Source organism: Protopterus annectens, chromosome 12.part0 (genome assembly GCF_019279795.1).
Source record: "Protopterus annectens isolate FY-2018-M chromosome 12.part0, PAN1.0, whole genome shotgun sequence".
In the NCBI taxonomy this organism is placed as follows: Eukaryota; Metazoa; Chordata; order Ceratodontiformes; family Protopteridae; genus Protopterus; species Protopterus annectens.
In genome coordinates this window covers 1,526,342,914-1,526,362,362 of record NC_056746.1, presented here as the reverse complement: position 1 = coordinate 1,526,362,362, position 19,449 = coordinate 1,526,342,914, and the positions used below count along the sequence as shown (strand labels likewise).

Sequence of the window (19,449 nt, the reverse complement as noted above, 5' to 3'; positions counted from 1 at the left end):
TTTGAGGTAAAGTCCAGGCTGGGCCTTGAGACAACCTCTTTAGGATTGGGTACCAGTGCTGGCGTGGCCAGTCTGGGGCAATCAATCATTTTTGGCTCCTCTTGTCTGACTGAGTACCTTGGGAAGGAGAGGCAGTGGTGGAAAGGCATAAACTGTTAAGGTTTTCCAGCTGAATGATAGAGCATCCACTTTCCATGCTTGTGAGTGGTAAGTCCTTGTGCAGAATCTCTGTAGTTGGCAGTTGTGAGGGGAGGCAAAAAGATCCATGTCTGGGCATCCCCATTTCCTTGTTATCATGCTGAAGACCTGTGGATCTAGTTTCCACTCATGAGGGTCCATGAGGTTTCTGCTTAGTTCGTCTGCCAGACTATTTTTCTTTCCTGGCAGGAATTGTGCCTGCAGATGTACTTGATAGGTCAGTGCTGTGTTCCACAAAGTCATGGCTTGCCTGCAGAGGGGGTAGAAATGTGTGCCCCCTTGCTTGTTTATGTAACACATAACTGTAGTATTGTCCATCTTTAGTAATAGTTGTCCTGGATGTAGTAGATCCTTGAAGGCTGTCAGGGCATTCTGTACAGCTAGCATCTCTTTTTGATTGATATGAAGATGCATTTAGTACATGGGCCACGTACCCTGAATACATTTTCCTGCCATGTGTGCCCCCCAGGCATAATCCGATGCATCTGTTGTTAGTGTCTGCCTGGCTGTGGGTAAACTGAAAGGCTTTCCCTTGTTGTGGTGACAGGCCAGTGCCCACCATCAAAACTCCTGTTGCAGGCAGGGTGGTGGTGCTGCGGTAGCGTTGTTGCCTCACAGCAAGACGTTGTGCCATTCGATTCTCAGCTAGAGCGTCTTCTGTGTGGAGACATGCATGAATGGGTGTACCAGGTGTGTGTCAGGGCTGGCAAACTGGGCACGTAAAAAATCTACTGCCAATCATTAGCGGACCGGAGTTCCGCTGTGGCGACCCCTAACCAGGAAAAGCTGAAAGACACAAACATTGTTTCCAGGCTGTGGCAATGTTGAGTCCAAACACTTTTAGATACCATTGTAGCTTCCTCATATGCAGTCTTGCATATGGAATTAGCAGGATGCCATGAAGCCCAAAGCCTGCAGAATTTTTCTTGCAGGTAGCTGGGTCTTTGTTGCCATCATTTGAAAGTAATGAGACAGTTGCCTTTGCTTGTCTGGCACGAGATAAGTCATCTGGGCAGGTGTATTTAAGCTTGCACCCAGGAATATTATCTCCTGAGAGGTCACTAGTTTTGATTTCTTTTCATTTACTGTGTACCCTAGGCAAATTAGTAATCTTTTTACAAACGCCAGATGCTTTAGTAGAATGTCATTGCTCTCTGCTTGAATAAGGCAGTCGTCCAAGTAGGGATATATTTGAATTCCTTTTTGTCTGCAAAATGCAATTATTGGTGCCAGGCATTTTGTGAAGACCCTGGGCACTGTAGATAAGCCAAAGGGCATTGCAGAGAATTGGTAATGCATTGAGCCAGCTATGAATCTGAGGTATCTTCTGCAAGACTGTCTGATCGGGACATGCAGGTACGCCTCTGAGGTCCAAAGTAACTAGCCAACCCTTCTTGCCCAGCATGGGTAGAAGTTGCTGTAGTGTCAACATTTTGAATTTTTGAACATCCAGGAAAGTATTTAGAATAGACAGGTCTAGTATTGGTCTCCAGGCTTTGTCCTTTCTGGGTACCAAGAAAATCCTCGCCCCTGTTCTTGCTATGGTACTTTTTGAATAGCCCTCATGTCCATGAGAGCAGAAATTTGTTTTTGTGCCTCTGTCCATTGATTTTGTGGCAGATCTGGCATACCTTTTGACCTTGGTAGGGTGTGAAAGTGGAACCTGTAACCCTGAGAAACAATATTCAGTACCCATTTGTCCTGGGTGATCATGTGCCAATTTTGTGAGAATTAGTTTTCCCCCTAAGGGTGCTGTCAAAAGGTAAGTGCTTGGCATTTGTAGAGGAAAGTCACTGGGACAGTTTCCTATAAGGCTGTGATTTGTCTTCTACGCCTTTGGGGGCTGAAGCACCCCATTGTTTAGGTCTGTATGCGTCTTGGGGCTGAGATCTGCCTCTTGGGCATCTGTATCTGCCTCTTTGTGGGCTGTCTGACACTGGAAAGGACCATTTTTTAGAAGGCCAGTTCCTGCTAAATCTAGGTGGCTGAACCTGTAAGAAATCCTTTACTGTCTGCATTGATTTTGCTTTATCCTCCATTTTCTTTAACACCTCTTCTGCCTTAACACCAAACAAAGTATCATGCTGTAATGGAGCATCCAATAATTTTGCTTTAACATGATCAGGTAAACTCTGTTCTTTTAACCAAGCATGCCTTCGAATGACAGAACCTGTAACTGCAACTCTGCAAGATGTCTCTAATGAATCAAAACCACACTGCAAAGTATGATTTCACAATTGTTCAGCTGCATGCAATAAATCCTGCATTTCCTTGTTCTCAGGACATTCAGAGCTTGTAAGCATTTTCTGTTTTAGCAAAGACATTAGGTATTGTTGATATTTAAGAATATGAAACTGGCAGTTTAAAGTCCTTACAGCTAAACTAGCAGAAGTGTAAACTTTTTCCCCCATCTGTCCAGTGCTCTAGAATCCCTATCAGAGGGAACAGGGTTTTTTGCAGTGGAAGCTTTGACCCCTTTGGGACCCTGAGAAATAGTTTCTGGATCAGCAGCAGGGTTTTTATAAAGACATTTATGAGAATCTGGAACCCTGTAGTACCTATCTGGCTTAACTGGTGCAGGGGGTAAAGAATCAGGAGTCAAACTGGATTCAGAAAAAAACATCATCAACAACATCTAGTACAGGGGGATAGCAAGAGGCCTGTGCTGAGGCAATAAAAGAAAGTCTCTGAGCCTTTTCTTGGATTCTGAATAATCCTGGCTCTCCCAATGGAAATGTTCCCTCATGGTGTGCAGGGTTTCCCCAAAAGTGTAGTCCTCAGGAGGAGAGGCTGAAGGGATAGATTCTTCAGCATCAGAGTCCTCATAGGGAGGAAGAGAATATCCCTGTTCTGAAGAGGAATCAGAAGAAATTGAAACCTGGTCAGAGGAGTTATACTCAGTGCCTTGCCTAGGCCTTTTATCAGGAGAGGGATGGGAGCCCCTGATCAAAGTAATTAGGTCCTCGGCCATTTTGAGCATCTGTTTCTTTGGCATGGATGACTTCCAGGAGAATGCTGTACTTGTTTCTTTGTCTTTAAAGGTGTTTTAGACTTTGCCTTGGCTGCTGAAGAGGTCTTAATAGTAAGCTGTGTAGGTCTGAAAACACCCTCAGAAGCTGGTGCCTGCTCAGCAGCTCTGGACCCATCTGAGGGAATTGTTTCCATAGGCCCAATACCTTGAGTTTCCAGAGGCCTAGCTGTCTCCACGTGGGAGTCAGAGGCGGCCTGTGGCTCTGAGGTAACGGGTGTCAGGGGCTGCGAAAGCGCCTCACTGAAAACCAGCGAATGGCCTAGAAGAGGCTTCGTCATCGGTTTTGGACCTCGAGTGCCTGTCTTTTTCTTTGTCCTTGCACTTTTTATGGACTCCGGTCATCGGTTGTTCCGACGGCATTATATAGTTAAACCTTCGGCCAAAGTAATGAAAAGCAAAATCGAACCAACGCTTAATAGTGCGTTGGTTGAATCTAGCACAAAACCGACAACTAGCAACGTCGTGGTCAGGGCCTAGGCAAGGAATACAGTAAGAATGAAAATCCTTATGAGGTATTTGCTTCCCACAAGAAATACAATTGTTAACTTTTAGTGACATCGGACTGGAGCAAGAAAAAGTTTCCCCAATGGGGTACTTAGCTTTATTGAAGACTTCGGATCTGAAATTCAAATTTGAAAATCTCAGGAGTCGGCCGACCGGCACTTGCGAACTGCTTTTGCTTCAGGCACTGTGCGGCAAGAAAGACTGAAGAAAATAGCGTCGGCTGCATCTTATATACCCCAGGCGCACTGACGTCAGGGAAGAGGTGACAGCAACCAACGCAGGACCAGGACTTTGGAATTCAGACCGACTGCGGGTAGCCTGCCAGCAGGATAACTCAAGTGCAATGACTGCAACAGTAAAACACGATGAACATCCAGTGTCGCCCTTGCCAGTTGGGAGTCACCAACAAGATTTTTGGTTTGTCCTTCCTGATTTTCAGTAGGACCTTTTGGATTAGTGGGAAGGGTGGAAAAGCATACAGAAACATTCCCTTCCATGGAATGCTGAAGGCATCCACCATCCATATAAGTGGAGAGTGATCCTTGGTGCAGAATTTGTTCAACTGTCTATTCTGAGGTGTGCCCCACCATTGGACAATGTCTAGAAGGGTTTCTGTTCAACATCCACTTGTGCTGAAGAGAGGATGCTCTGCTGAGAATATCTGCTTGTTTGTTGTCATAAGAGGGGATGTATGAAGCCTGCAGCATTGGGTTGTGCCTGGAGGTGAGATCCCAAATTTGTAAAGTTATCCTGCATAGGAGGTAAGCTCTGGTTCCTCCTCTTTTTTTGAGGTACCATATAACTGCAGTGTTGTCTGTGAATTTCTGAAGGGGGGCCGGTTGGAGGACAGAAATGATTGCATCCAGGGCCAGAAGAACTGCAGTCATTTCCCTTACATTGATATGCTTCTTTTGAAGGGTAGGATTCCATGACTCCTAAACCCTAAACCCTGAAACCTGTGAAGGTGGACCCCCCACCCTAGGTCTGATGCATCTGTATGCATAAGTTGGGTTGGGGAGGAGATTTGAAGTGGAAGCCCTGGATTGTGACAGATTTGTTGAATCCACCACCTTAATTCTGTTTTGAGGCAGAGCAGAATGGTAATTTGCTGCTCTAGGGAGTGCTGGTGTTGTGACCACACATTTTTCTGATACAACTGGAACTTTTGCATGGGTATTCTGGCTAGGGGAAGCATGGAGATGGTGGCTGCTATCAGCCTCAGGAGTTGCAAGAATTGTTTTTCAGACATCTGAGGAATGAATAACAGGTTTTGAAAGTGACTGGAGAGGGACATGACTGTCTTGGGAGAGGAAAGCCCACAACAGGTCTGTCCTGATCCTGCAGCCTAGAAAAATGTGTCTTGCTGCGGGAGTAAGGGAGATTTGTGTAGGTTGAGGGTGAAACCCAAGTTTTGCAGTAGGGAAGTGGTGAACCTGAGAATTTTGGAGGAGGTATTCTGTTTCTGCTAGAAGGAGAATGTCATCTAGGTACAGATAGATTTGGACACCTTTGGTCCTGTAATAAGCAATGGCTGGGGCTAGGCATTTTGTAAATATCCTGGGTGCAGATGAATGATAGTCAGTACTCAGTGGTCTGATGTGATGGTTTTCCAAATGGGGAGGCAGTGGGGGAGGTGGGCTGACAAAGGTAGATGAAAAAGGCAGTCGTGCATTGTTGGGTCCACTTCTATCCTGAAAAGGCTGTCTTAGCGAAGGTTGAAAGGTGACTGGTCTGGAATAGGTTTGCCTCCTGGTTCCTCTACTATGCCTGGTAGAGGAGAGGGTGGCAGACGAAGGGGTTCTCCTGACAAAATAAGTTTTTGTAGGGTAATTCCTGTAGTATTTTGGAATGGGAGACACAAGCAAATGCTTGATGTCCTGAAGTTCCTTACTTTTTTACTGCAGATTTTTAAAAGGTTTTGCAGATTGTTTGCCAAACAAGATTTTATGGTCTAATGGGGCATCTAGAATTTTTTACTTGAAATCCTCTTGGAGTGACTGGAGGTGAAGCCAACAGTATCTACGGAGAACTGAAGCAGAAGCTGCAGACCTAGCGGAGAACTGAAGCAGAAGCTGCAGACCTAGCAGAGGCCTCTGCAGCATCATAACTGCACCTAATGGAATGTCTGGCTACCTGAGAAACCAGAGACAGTTTAGATGCTATGTCAGTTTTGACAGGGCAGTTGGGTGGTAGCCAAGAGAGTGGAGGCTTGTGAAACTAGGTTCAAGGCATATTTAATCATGTGAGTTTGGTAATTGATAGCTCTGAAGGCCAGGGTGGAGGAAGTGCACACTTTTTCCCCAATCCTGTCCATGCTTTTGCTATCCTTATCAGTGGGCAGAAGAGATGCTGAAGGAATCAGTCTAGATTGCTTGCCAGGGGAGACAGCAGTTACTGCAGGGTCTGGCAGGGGAGGCCTTATCAAGAATTTCTGGTCATCAGGCGCTTTGTAAAACCTGTCCAGTCTCTTAAACGTTGGTGGTTGAGAGTCTGGATTCTTGGATGCAGAGGTGAAAGCATCCATATAGGCAAGTAAGACAGGTGGGATGGCTGATGAGACGGGAGAATCCACCTGAAGGAGTTCAAAATACCTCCTCTGGGCGTCAGTCATCTGGGTAGTGTCCCATTTGAAGTATTCTTTCATTTTTGTAATCGTTTCCCCAAAGGTGATATCCTCTGGTGGGTGAGTCCCCTTCAATGGATTTCTCATCTGGGGAATAGTATTCCAGAGGGAAGGCAATTTGTGAGGCATAAGAATTAGATTCATCAAAAGATGAGTAATAGGGTTCTAAATCCTCCTCTCCTTCTTGGGTAGTAGGCAAGTGGAGAGAAGTAGCAGAAGCAGGCCTAGGACTAAGCAGTGGAATAGTGCAAGGGGAAGAGGCTGTGGGCCTAAAAGCTATCAAAGCCTGCATCAAGGAGTTGGTAAACGATTACCAGTCTGGGACTCCTTCAGGGATAGGAGTCAGGTGTTTAGCTTTTTGTTTCCGTTTAGAAAGCATAGGGTCTGGGGGAAGGCCTGAGTTCTGGAGCCTGGGCTTCAGGTAATGGCGTCCCGGTCGATCATCCAAATGTATCTGGTTCCCCCTCGACATCGGTAGGGACCGGCGTCTGCACTGTCTCCATGGATGCATAGGCCATTACTTCTGAAGTGGCTTCCTCAGTGGAAACTGTTGAAGTAGACAGTTCTATCGGACTTCCCTCATCCCCTAAATTGGAAGCTGGCGAGACGTCCAATGGAAGTAGGCCTGGAAGACTTGGCCTTTTTCCGTGGTGATTCAGTCAGAGCGACTGATTCAGGATCCATCCTGAGTGCAACTTTTTTTGAGTCTTTGGCTCTCTAAATATAACTTAAGGGCAGCCAGACAGCTGCAAAGGGTCTTCGGAATAAAGGACTGGCAAATGGAACAAGCTGTATGGTCGTGTTCCTTCCCTAGACAAAAGATGGTTGTATCTTTATGTGGTATCTGATGCGCGCAGCATTTGCCCTTCTTAGGTGACATCGGCTAATTATAACTACAGCTAACCAAGCTCAAGTAAAAGAGATGGAACAAATTCCCCAATGGGTTACTTAGCTTTTAGAAGTCTTCAAGTAAAGGAGTGAAGCGATCGATATGACGTCTGCGGCTGAAAAGTTCTAAGGTCTATGCGTGCAGACGTCACATTTATAGTCCCTGGTTTATGGCCCTACGTGTGATGTCCCACACACCCACAGCAACCAGGCTTAAGCTTTTGTACAGGACCTGATGTTCGGGTTGCATGAGGTGGGGAATCCCACACTAAGAGTGCTGCAACATAGGAATAGAAGGACATCACCAGAAAAGATCATGGACACTAGTCTTCCTACCTTACAGGAGCTCTTTGAACTGAGTTGTAAAAAGAGGTCCCACAAAATACTGAGTGCCACTTCTCATCCAGCATATGGTTGGTTCACTAAACTTGCTTCTGGTAGAAGGTTATGGAGTATCTGCTGCAGGACCTACAGATTCATGAACAGTTTTCATCCAACTGCAATAAGACTCATTAATGCAGACATGGTAGTGGATTTTGCGAAAGGGATGGACATGGCTGTGGTGAATACGTATTTTAACAAGAGGGAGGAGCACAGGGTGACATACAAGAGTGGAGGAAGATGCACACAGGTGGATTATATCTTATGTAGGAGGGCCAGTTTGAAGGAGATTGGAGACTGTAAAGTGGTGACCGGGTTAGAGTAGTTAAGCAGGGTAGGATGACGGTGATCAAGAAGAGGAGGAGGAGTGTGAGGGTAGCACCAAGGATCAAATGGTGGAAATTGAAAAAGGGGAAGTGTGAGGTGGAGTTCAAGGATGAGTTAAGATGGGCACTGGGTGGCAGTGAAGAGTTACCAAATAGCTGGGTAACTACAGCAGAGCTAGTAAGGGAGATGGCTAGAAAGGTGCTTGGTATGACATCTGGACAGAGGAAGCATGACAAGGAGACATGGTGGTGGAATGAGGACAGTATACAGAGAAAGAGGTTGGCAAAGAAGTGGGATTGTCAGAGAGATGAAGAATGTAGACAGGAGCATAAGGAGATGAGGACCATGGCAAAGAGAGGTGGCAAAGGCTAAGGATAAGGCATATGAAGAGTTGTATGAAAGGTTGGACACTAAGGAGGGAGAAAAAGGACCTGTACCGGTTGGCTAGACAGAGGGACTGAGCTAGGAAAGATGTGCAGCACGTAAAGGTGATAAAAGATAATGAGGGAAACATACTCACAAGCGAGGAGAGTGTGTTGAGGAGATGGAAAGAGTACTTTGAGGGGTTGATGAATGAAGAGAATGAGAGGGAGAGAAGGTTGAATGATGTGGGGATAATGAATCATGAAGTACAATGGATTAGCAAGGAGGAAGTATGGATAGCTATGAAGAGGATGAAGAATGGAAAGGCTGTTGGCCCAGATGATATACCTGTGGAAGCATGAAGGTGTTTAGGTGAAATGGCAGTGGAGTTTTTAACCAGATTGTTTAATGAAATCTTGGAAAGTGAGAGGTTGCCTGAGGAATGGAGAAAAAGTATTTTAGTGCTGAGTTTTAAGAATAAGGGTGATGTGCAGAGCTGTAGTAACTACAGAGGGATTAAACTGATCAGTCACAGCATGAAGTTATGGGAAAGAGTAGTGGAAGCTAGGTTAAGAAGGGACGTGATGATTACTAGTCAGCAATATGGTTTCATGCCAGGAAAGAGCACTACAGATGCAATGTTTGCTCTGAGAGTGTTGATGGAGAAGTACAGAGAAGGTCAGAAGGAGTTGCATTGTGTTTTTGTAGACTTAGAGAAAGCATATGACAGGGTGCCTAGAGAGGAGTTGTGGTATTGTATGAGGAAGTCAGGAGTGTCAGAGAAGTATGTAAGAGTGGTACAGGATATGTACGAGGGTAGTGTGACAGAGGAGAGGTCTGCGGTGGGAGTGATGGCTGCGTTTAAGGTGGAGGTGGGGTTACATCAAGGATCAGCTCTGAGCCCTTTCTTATTTGCAATGGTGATGTACAGGTTGACAGACGAGATCAGACAGGAGTCCCTGTGGATTATGATGTTTGCAGATGACATTGTGATCTGTAGTGAGAGTAGAGAACAGGTGGAAGAGACCCTGGAGAGATGGAGATACGCCCTAGAGAGAAGAGGAATGAAGGTCAGCAGGACTAAGACAGAATATATGTGTGTGAATGACAGGGAGGCTAGCGGAATGGTGATGATGCAAGGAGTAGAGGTGACGAAGGTGAATGAGTTTAAATTCTTGGGATCAATAGTTCAGAGTAATGATGAGTGTGGAATAGAGGTGAAGAAGAGAGTACAGGCAGGATGGAATGGGTGGAGAAGAGTGTCAGGAGTGATTTGTGACAGACGAGTACCAGTAAGAGTGAAAGGGAAGGTCTACAAGAGGGTAGTGAGACCAGCTATGTTATATGGGTTGGAGACAGTGGCATTGACAAAAAGGCAGGAGTTTGAGCTGGATGTGGCAGAGTTAAAGATGTTAAGATTTGCACTGGGTGTGACGAAGGTGGACAGGATTAGGAATAAGTATATTAGAGGGTCAGCCCAGGCTGGAAGATTTGGAGACAAAGCCAAAGAGGCAAGATTACATTGGTTTGGACATGTGCTGAGGAGGGATGCTGAGTATACTGAAAAAAAGATGCTAAGGATGAAGCTACCAGGTAACAGGAAAAGAGGAAGGCCTAAGATAAGGTTTATGGATGTGGTGAGAGAGGACATGCAGGTGGTTGGTGTGACAGAGCAAGATGCAGAGGACAGGAAGAAATGGAAACAGATGATCCGCTGTGGCGACCCCTAATGGGAACAGCCGAAAGATGATGATAATGAATTCTATTTATTTATTGCATACTAAAATTAATATATTCTCATTTAAATGCAATTCCAGTCACTTCCTTATGTGCAATATCACCCAATCTCACCTCTGTGTATAGTGTACTTTCAAGTGTTAATTATCTAGTAATCAGTGTTATCCAATGTAATAAATAGTGTACAAGCATGTGCGACAGCTACGTAGATATTTCGTTTTTTACTACAGTTATTGTTTCATTATTTAATACCTATCATGTCTGTCTTTTTGTGTTTGTTTTTCTCCTGTAAAAAACTGACACTCAAAATTTTGTTTAGGAAGCACTTGTGTTTCCTAAATGGCAAAGTTTCTTTGAATCTTTGAATATGGGAATGTCTAGGGACTTTTTTAACTTTGAAAAAAATTGGCCTCCAAATTCCTTCCTTTCTTGAAAGTAAAAATATCTTTATGTAGAACCCTGTTGCCTCTTTTCCAAAAGAGACTAGTTAAATGGACCCTTGTTGCAAGAGTTCTTGCAAGATGGGAGGAAGGAGAGAGTTTTGGTCTTTTGCAGGCTTTGGTATCCCTAAGAAGGGATGCCTTTCTCTGAACTGAAAGAAGTAACCTTTTTCTATGATGTTTAGTACCCACTGATCTGAGGTGATGAGTTTCCACTGGTTTAGAAAGGAAGGGAGTCTTCCTGCTAGTGGGACAGAGGGTGTGGGGGTAAAAAAGATGTGCAGAGTAACAACTGATCTCTTGGGGGGACAGAGCATTTGGAACCCCCAGGCCTAGGGCATTGTTCAAGGTGCCATTTTCTGTATTATCTAGACCTTTTTGCTTGGGAGAGGCTATCCCCTTATGTTGCCTTGGAGGCAGAGGCCAAGACCTAGAAGGATAATTTCTTTATATCCTTGGGTTGGAGACAAGTACAGTTCTTTCACAGTTTTTATTTGCTTCCTTTTTTTTTTTTTTATCTAATTAGTTGAAAATCCTTTCATCAGGAGAACTGAACAGAAATTCTTTATCCAATGGGGCATCCAGGAGTTCTGCTTTAACGTAGTAAGTTTCATGTTTTAGTGTGTTAAGTTATTCATGTTTTATTGTGCTATTAAACTCTTTTTTCACCGATCAAGACTACCGGTTTTGTCCTTGGTGGCTGTTTTTTATTTTTATAGTTATCATAGTGTTAACTTAGTAAGTGGCTGGCTCATCAGGCAAGTGTGCCTTGTGAATAACAGAGCAAGAAAAAGTGGCTGAAAAACAGGACTTTGTTTACTTTGTTAAACTTTTGGGTGGACTCTAAAGCATATACCCCAGTTTATAGCATTAATGATGTCCTTACATTCACCGCTGAAGTATTCATAATGCATTAGGTTCCCTGCCGTGGAAGCCTGACATCCAGCCAGTCTACCAAAACCTATTGTTGCTTTAAGCTATGTTGAATGTCACCCAAATGCTCCTCGTGCAGCATAGGGCATAAAGGTGACATTCAGGTGCCCCATCCACAGAACTTTTTTGCTGCCAATCTGAACGCTGTTTTTAACTATTGGTTCGTTTGCCTATGTCCGTTTTCTGCCATTTTTACTGCATTTTATTATTCTGGTGATTACTCCTGTTTTCTGAAGTCTGCACCATTGCAGATAAGTACCCAGTTGGGGTTTTGTTCTTTTTCTTGAATTTTTTTTGTGCTGTTTGGGTTAATGCCATCCAGGAAGGGGGAAACGCAAGTGTGGGAGACAGACTGCTCATAAAGACCACCATAACTGCCTTTTTTGCCTAGGAGCTTCTCATGACCATATGTCTTGTTCGACATGTCAGAGCTTCATCCCGAGAAACCCTTCATAGTAGGCTTTCTTCCCTTTCATTGTATTTTGAGAACCAGTTTCTTGCTAAAGATACAATGGAAGAACTTCCACTGTCCAGCCTCTGCTGGGTGTTTCTCCCGAGGTTGTTTTAAACCCATAGGTTTGCCTGGTTGTGTTGTCAGATTTCTCTGCCACAACCAGGTTGGAGTCCGGCAAGGATCTGGTTGGCAGCATGTCCAATGAGGTTTTGCAGGTGTCCATTTCGGATTTTCAGGGGGAACCATGTTTGATAGTTTCTGAGGGGTCAAGGGGGATTCTGCAGATTCTTCTTAGGGAAGAAGTTCCTACTATGGTTGTCAATTGCCATCCTGAGTCACAGCCTTCTCAGTTTTCTAGAATAGGCATTCCCTTAAAAAAGAAACAGAAAACTAAACATGTTTCTTCTGCTCCTAGGGATCCACAAAGTGAGTGGCAGGTCTTTACTCAGGGGTTATTTAATGCTTTACTGCCTTTAAGGCCTTCTCAAAGGGTTTTGGTTCCTGCTCCTCCTTGGTCCTCTTCTCCACTTAAAAGGCCCAGAGAACTGAATTCTTGGCAGGAAGAGTTGGATTCTGATAAAGAATCCCTTACTTATTTTACTCAGATTACTTCTCCTTTGCACTATGGGTCAGAGGAGGAGGAATCTAATAGTAGTCCTGATACTCCTTCTGAGGAAATTTCATTTGGAGAGAGAATCTCTAGGATGATGGAATTTTTTAAGTGGGATTGTGCTCAGGTCTCTAATACATAAGGGGTACTATGTGCTCAGGTGTCCGACATCCATAAGAGGTACTATAAGTTACTGCAGATGGAATCTCCTAAACCTGCAGCCACAGCCATTCCTCCTGTTTTGGCTGCTTAATTGAATGTTTTTTCCAATTCCTCTAAAGCGCCTGATTCTCTGCCCCCTGCTCCCAAGAAGCCTGATAGGAACAATCATGAGGCACCCTACAAAACCTTTTTGTTCAAATGTCTTGCTACTGATCCCTCTGTGGTGTCTGTAGCCTCTGATAAGCTGTCTCAGTTGCTTCATTCATCCAAGTTACTGCCTTCTGACAAGGAGAGCAGAACCATGGACAGGATGGGCAAGAAGGTTTATACTTCTATTACCCTAGCTTTTAAGGAGAGAAGGTTGGATGATGTGCGGATAGTGAATCATGAAGTGCAGTGGATTAGCAAGGAGGAAGTAAGGATAGCTATGAAGAGGATGAAGAACAGAAAGGCTGTTGGTCCAGATGACATACCTGTGGAAGCATGGAGGTGTTTAGGTGAAATGGCAGTGGAGTTTTTAACTAGATTGTTTAATGAAATCTTGGAAAGTGAGAGGATGCCTGAGGAATGGAGAAAAAGTGTTTTGGTACCGATTTTTAAGAATAAGGGTGATGTGCAGAGTTGTAGTAACTACAGGGGGATTAAACTGGTCACAGCATGAAGTTATGGGAAAGAGTAGTGGAAGCTAGGTTAAGAAGGGAGGTGATGATTAGTGATCAGCAGTATGGTTTCATGCCAGGAAAGAGCACTACAGATGCGATGTTTGCAATGAGAGTGTTGATGGAGAAGTACAGAGAAGTTCAGAAGGAGTTGCATTGAGTCTTTGTGGATTTAGAGAAAGCATATGACATGGTGCCTAGAGAGGAGTTGTGGTATTGTATGAGGAAGTTGGGAGTGTCACAGAAGTATGTAAGAGTGGCACAGGATAATGTAAGAGGGTAGTGTGACAGCAGTGAGGTCTGTGGTGGGAGTGAAGGATGCGTTTAAGGTGGAGGTAGGATTACATCAAGGATCAGCTCTGAGCCCTTTCTTATTTGCAATGGTGATGGACAGGTTGACAGACGAGAACTGACAGGAGTCCCCGTGGACTATGATGTTTGCAGATGATATTGTGATCTGTAATGAGAGTAGGGAACAGGTGGAGGAGATCCTGGAGAGGAGGAGATATTCTCTAGAAAGAAGAGGAATGAAGGTCAGCAGGACTAAGACAGAATATATGTGTGTGAATGAGAGGGAGGATAGAGGAATGGTGGGGATGCAGGGAGTAGAGGTGGTGAAGGTGGATGAGTTTAAGTACTTGGGATCAACAGTTCAGAGTAATGGTGAGTGTGGAAGAGAGGTGAAGAAGAGAGCACACGCAGGATGGAGTGGGTGGAGAAGAGTGTCAGGAGTGATTTGTGACAGACGAGTACCAGTAAGAGTGAAAGGGAGGGTCTACAAGAGGGTAGGGACCATGTTATATGGGTTGGAAACAGTGGCATTGACAAAAAGGCAGGAGTCAGAGCTTGACGTGGCAGAGTTGAAGATGTTAAGATTTGCACTGGGTGTGACGAGGATGGACAGGATTAGGAATAAGTATATTAGAGGGTCAGCCGAGGTTGGAGGTTTGGAGAAAAAGCCAGAGAGGCAAGATTACGTTAGTTTGGACATGTGCTGAGGAGGAATGCAGAGTATAATGGGAAAAAAATGCTAAGGATGAAGCTGCCAGGTAACAGGAAAAGAGGAAGGCCTAAGATAAGGTTTATGGATGTGGTGAGAGAGGACATGCTTGGTGGTGGTGTGGTTGGTGTGACAGTGCAAGATGCAGAGGACAGGAAGAAAAGGAAACAGTTGATCTACTGTGGCATCCCCTAACGGGAGCAGCCGAAAGAAGAAGACGATGACCCTAGCTTTTAACGCAATTACTTATCAGATCCATGTTTCTAGGTATATGTTGGCTCTTTTTTCTCAGGCTTGTCAGCTTTTTTTCTGATCTTCCAGACTCAGAGTAAATCTTCTGTTCTTTCCTTGCTACGCACTTCCTCTCAAGTAATTTGTCATTCTATCAAATGTAGTTATGATGCAGCAGATGCCTCTTCTAGGGCTGCTGCTTTTGGTTCAGTAATGAGGAAGTGTTCTTGGCTTAGGCTTCAAGCCTTACCTGATGAGAGTAAGGCTAAGTTGATGGCTGCTCATCTGGATAATAAACAAACCAGCAGCTACTGCACCAAACAAAAGTTTAAGTCTCTTCAAGTACAAGGGGAAGGTCTTACAGGAGCTTAAACATGTGTTCGTTTCTCCCGTGCCTACTTTTCAGAGAAACTACCCTTCTAAGCTGGCCTTAATTTGTAGGCAATCTCACCCTCCTGCTAAGGTAAAAAGGGTGGTAAACGGGCTCCGATTGCTAAGGCCACTCAGACTGGCGGGATTCAGAAGCCTTCCTTTCCTGACAAACCAGGGGCTATCTGACTATCTGCCTCTTCCCAGCCACATTCCTCTTTCCCTTTCTCTTCTTATTTGGCTTTGAATCACTCAGGATTATTGAGTTCTGTCATTCATTCATCATGGATACTTCATGGTGTGGACATCCCATCCCCTTTTATGGGCATTCCTTGTCCTCCTTGGGAACAACATTTTTCCCCAGAGACTCTTCAATATCTCTTGTCTTAGGGTACTATTCAAGAGGTGTCTATGTCCTAAAGGAGGAAGGGGTTTTATTCAAGAATGTTTCTACAACCCAGAAAAGAGGGTACTTGGGGACAGATTCTCAACCTCTCTCATCTAAACACTTATCTGCAGGTGCCTTCCTTTCAGATGTTGTCCCTTGAGACAGTTTCCTCTCTTGGTTTGTCAGGCCTTTCTAGTGTCTCCTGATCTCAAGGATGCTTATTTCCATATTCAGATGCATCCTCTTTTCTGGAAGTTTGTGTGTTCTCTTTTGCTTCCTGGCATTTTCAGTTCTGTGCTTTGGCCTTTCTACTACCCCAAGAGTGTTCACCAAATACCTCGCTCCTGTGATTGCTTTTTACAGGCTTGAACAAATTCAAATATTTTCTTACTTGGAAGACCAGCTGATTCAGGCATCCTCTCTGGAGATCCTTTTGCAAAATCTTTGTTTTGCCATTTCTATTCTTCAGAGCCTGGGATTCACGATAAACATTCTGGGTTGCAGGATTCAGACTATGCCAATGCTGGCATCCCTGCCTCCTCCAAAGGTCTTAACTCTAATTTCTTACTTTAAAGCTCTTCTTCCCCTGGCCTCCATTACAGCCATGGAGTTTCTGAGGACTCTGGGTTTCACGTCTTCTACCATTCCAATGCTCCCTCTGGCCAAACTCCACACGAGGAAGTTCCAGTGGTTTTCTGAAACTGGTGTGGCTTCAACATGTGCATCCTCAAAACTTTACAGTTTCTCTTCTTCTTCCTTGTCTCAAGAAGGAACTTATCTGTTGGATTCAGCAGTTGTCTCTGTATCCAGGGCTCCCTTTCCACCCCCTCCCTTCCCTCTCAGAATCTGTTCACAGACGCTTCAGATATGGGATGAGGAGCAACTTTTGACTCTCTGAAGGTACACAGGGAGTGTGGTTGCCTCGTCAGAAGAAGCGCATCAAAGAGACGAGAGCTCTTATGCTGGCTCTTCAGGCCTTTTATCCTCTTTTGTCTCCAGGGCCTCTCCAAGTATTCACAGACAATACTACAGTCATGTGGTATATCAACAAACAAGGGGAAACAAGATCTTACCTTCTTTGCTGGTTGGCACTTCTAGTATGGGAATGACTCTTCAGGCAGGTTATATTCCTTCAGATCAGAACATTGTGGCAAACACTCTGAGCAGGTCCTGCACTCACTCCCATGAATGGATACTTCACAGGGATGTGTTTCTGGACATTGTTCACCAGTGGAATCTGACAGTGAGAGAGTGCTGCATACTTTGGATGTGCAGACAGCTCAGATTTTATTTGGATAAGACTAAAGCTATCAGAAAACCTGATTAATTGGTTGTTTCCTTTCATCCTAGGTCTTTAGGATTAGCCGTTTCCAAGCAAACTATTTCTACTTGGATTTCAAAGGTTATTTCTTTTTGTTACACTTTTCATGGCAAGAGAACAGTGTACAATTTAGCTTTAAGTAAAGATAGCCAGTACACTTTTTTGTAGGGCTCAACGTTAATATTTTCTGAAAGTATGCAAGCTGTTTTACATATCTGTGATGGGAAGATAAATAAGAAAAGAGCAGACAGCAATCAGTGATAGTGGGTGCACAGGCTTTAGCATGGGTAACCTTGCATTTAGATTAGATAATGACTGTAGGTGCAGCAATCCATTTGGGGCAATTCTTCCCTTCTAGAGGGTTAAAGTTCATGTTTTGAAAATGTACATAGTTTTGTGTGTTTGTTCCAAGTTAGTAGGGGATGGGGGTGTATTATATTTAGTTTTTTTCTTTGAGAGTTTTTGTTAAAACAAGAAGTCTTGAAAATGCGACATAGGTTTAATCGAAATGAGAAGAAATATTGTATAAAAGATCAGCCTGCCAAACAATAGTATATGCATGTAACACAAAAGTTAGAAATACACTTTCAAAAATTGTCATGTATAATAGGTGGGAACAATAGCTTTTTATCACGATAGATAGATTTTATTCAGGAACTTCATCAGAAACTGTAACGAAAGTGCTAAAAGGTGGTGCCATAGTTTATTTAGCTGGTCCTTTGGTCCTGAGCAGTGCCTCCAAGAATAAGTGTTTTTCTAGTGTGTATTTCTTGGCATTTGGATTGCTGGTTTGGAGTTAATTGGTCCAAGGTGTTTGCATTTACAAAATCCAGGAATCTTTGGGCCTGAATGTTAGGGGTCATGTATGACTCCCAGTTTATACTGAGGTAGTTAAAGTTGCCCAGGAGTATGGTGCTAGGTTGAATGTCTCTAGTACATTTATGCACTAAAGTTTTCCTGGGTTATAGAGTGGGACCTACAGCTTGCTAGGATATGAAATGGTATTTTTCCTAAGGTAATTTGGACGTGGAGAAGCTGATGTGCATCACACTGATGGGCCCAGACTTGAGGTGTGCTCGTTTTTAATGTAAAAATTAAAGCAAATGTGTAAGGAATCCTCTTCTTTTTGCAGATTTGTCTTCAAGGCCAAAAAAATCTAAGTTCAAAGTAGAGCCTTACACAGAGATTACATTTGCCTGGAAGAACAATGATGTACTCAACAAAGACGGCCTGGTCCACCTGTACGTCCAGGTAAATGAAGTGAGAGACTGTTTTGCAAAGGAGATCTATATGTAGGTGCACAACTCTCAACCTTCTAGAAATCTCAGATATTCTCATCTGGTCTTTAATATGTTAATGATAAGGTTAGTGCAATACAAGGCCTTCAGATCCTTCTCCAACTTTGTCTGTACATAGTCAGACGATGCAAAGTAAGCAAAAGACCTGGTAGTCAATGTGAGTCATGGGAGAGGTAACTAATGCACAGACCATAAAGTAAGGTACTCAATGAAAGCATAGCAGTACGCCAGTTCAGAGTTCCAATTTTTACCATTTATGCAGACATGCATATTACTGCTAGCAGAAGGAGACAATATGACTGACAATTTTGCCCTTGGTCTAAGGCAAACACCATGAAGCTGTTCCACCTGGCCTTATTTCTCCTCCTTTCCTGCATATGTTCTAAGTATGTCTTAAGTGAGATAAATAAATTCCCCTTTGATGTTTGATTCCCACTTGATTTTTATTTTGTTCAAGTATGACTGTTCAATGCATTTTATCTCAGTTTTCTAAGCAATATATGTTTGAGCAACATTAGTAGGCTTGAAATGCATTGAATTTTAAGGACTTTGATTGCAACATCTTGGAGAAAAATCAAGACCAATTATTTTTTAAACACTCGCTATTTAAGTGTTAGCAGCCTTGGAGAAATGCTTCTTTTTCCAACAATTTTTTCTCCACTTATCAAACAGCAACTTAGAGGAGATATAGCAAGGCATGCTATTTCTCATGTGTATCCAAAACAACCCAAGGGTAGTTGTGTGAAGGTCAGAGACAGGGCTTTGTTATAGGCTTACTTCCATGCATTACACTACCCAAAAAGCCAGACACCATCCTCACCTTGTAGGGGACACCTTGGCCTTATCTCTGGTCTCCACCAGAAATTTACAGGTATAGCACACATCTCAGGACACATGCCTTCCCAACACTCACCATGTGACAGGTAAAGTACAGTTGTATACACTTACCATAAATGTAAATGTTAGAGTGTATCCACTGTTGCAGTCATCACATTTCGGTTTATCTGCTTGCAGTAGCCCTCAGTCGGCCTGATTATCAAAGTCTTGGGTCCTGCGTCCGTTGCAGTTTCATCTTCCATTATATCAGGTAGTCAGGGGTATAAAGCATGCAGCCGATGCCATTACATCAGTTTTTCTTGCCCCAGATGTCAAGTGCTCCCATAATGGGAAGCAATTAAATATATATATATATATATATATATATATATATATATATATATATATATATATATATATGCAAGGTTATACCTCCAACAAAAAAGCAAATACACCAAAAAGCATAGTAAAGGAGAATAGCGGTATATCCAAAAGAAGTCAGGGGGCTGGCTGGATGGAGGGTAACTAGGACTGCAACAGTGAATACACTCAAACATCTACATTTATGGTAAGTGTACACAACTGTACTATGTTCTTCGTGTTTCACTGTTGCAGTCATCACATTTGGGTATATTCCCAAAGCTAAGGATGAGAGGAGGAATTTAGATGGCATTTGGACCAGCTATAATGTCCTGCAAGACTGCAGTGGCTAAACC

The 19,449-nt window shown here is 43.7% G+C and overlaps 1 protein-coding gene across 3 annotated transcripts in view; it reads right to left on the bottom strand.

The window, feature by feature from the left end:
• The window catches only part of MFSD11 (major facilitator superfamily domain containing 11), a 2,028,489-nt gene that overhangs the window by 1,279,772 nt on the left and 729,268 nt on the right, over window positions 1-19,449 (bottom strand). The gene's annotated exons all lie outside the window — the stretch shown is intronic.